This window comes from Colossoma macropomum, unplaced genomic scaffold (genome assembly GCF_904425465.1).
Source record: "Colossoma macropomum unplaced genomic scaffold, Colossoma_macropomum, whole genome shotgun sequence".
In the NCBI taxonomy this organism is placed as follows: Eukaryota; Metazoa; Chordata; class Actinopteri; order Characiformes; family Serrasalmidae; genus Colossoma; species Colossoma macropomum.
Window position 1 is genome coordinate 4,630,926 of NW_023494803.1, and position 1,532 is coordinate 4,632,457.

Sequence of the window (1,532 nt, forward strand, 5' to 3'; positions counted from 1 at the left end):
TGGTAAGTGGAGATGATAAAATGTGTATTAAAGCCCATGTGGATTGTTATACGGGTAAATATCGTATCATATCAAGCAGATATGTATCGTCCTAACTCAAGTGTACGACTCCCAAACACTAAAACATTCAGAATGACAGAAAAATTAGCTGTTTTATGTGGTGGTGGTGATTTCTCATCCCAAAGCATTACAGACGTCGTGTTGAAATGACTTTACCCCATGTAAAACTAATCCTGTCCGAACAGCACTCAAGACTCTACACCAGGGGTACTTGGGTCCGATCCTGAAGGGCTACAGTCCTGCAGAGTTTGGTTATTCCCTGTTTAAACACACCTGATTCAACACAGCAGTTAATTAGCATATATAGTCAGTGTGTTTGAGCAGGGAAATCAGCAAACTGTGCTAGACGCAGGCCCACCAGAAGCAGAACAGAACCCCCCGGCTCCACACCTGACTTTTCATTCACACCACACATCAACACAGAAATGGATGGAGCACAATGTACACAGTATTTATTTGTTTCTTAAAAGAACGGGTGAAAGTGGTTTCTCAAGCTGAAAAAGAAGCAACCACCAATAAACAGGCGCATGATCAGCATGTTCGGCAGTAACATCACGATCCCATTTCTTCTTTTTACCCCTACCCCTTGTTTTCGAGTGTCACCCTGACCCCTTGGAGTTAACAAGCGGTAGTGGATGAAATCTTGCCCTACAAAACGGGACCCTCAAATTAAAATAAAAACCTTTACTTCATTAACAGCTACTAGCGCTGCTCTGTAGGCGACCCGGCCCATCTGCAGTGATAGCAGAGTTCAGCTCCTCACTGCTGGGCTTTAGTTACATTTAGGGAGTCATATGCCTTCAAAGAGGGGGGGCAATTATTTATTATCACCCACCCCTAATTCTTCAGTGATATGAAGCTGAAGTCAGATATTCACCAGCTTTTTGTTCGAATTTTTCCGTTCCACCTTAAATGGTGCAGCAGTTACATTCTGGCGCTTCAGGCATCAGAACTGCTGGACTATTTAAGGTGGAATGGGAAAGTTAGCTAGCTAGCTACCGAGACATTAGCATGCTATTAGCGATTTTTTATACTTGTTATGAAGAAAACGACCATAATACACTGAACCGACATTAAACTAAGATAATACAGTTGTTATCGTAATTTTTTAACAGAGAAAATTCTCACATTTGTGGGTTTCTTTGGTCTCTTGTTCAGCCATTTTGCTGGTTTTTCTTTTTTTCTCATAACTCTCTGTTTGGAGTCTCTGAAAAACCTCCGTTTGGAGGGTCATGTAGCCCCAACACTTCACCCTCCCCCTCTATCTCAACAAGAATCAGGACACCCTACCCCTAGACGTGAACGCGCAAAACAGAAGGCTAAGAGCTAAGTGGTAGGGGCGAGGGGTGAAATGGGATTGGGCCTTAGCCTGGCATTTTAACAGACACAGCACTTAAAAGCAAACAGCAAAGCCTTTTTCTTTACTTAGTGTCTTTCTATTGAGATAAGCAGAGTGGCTGACTAAGCAATAA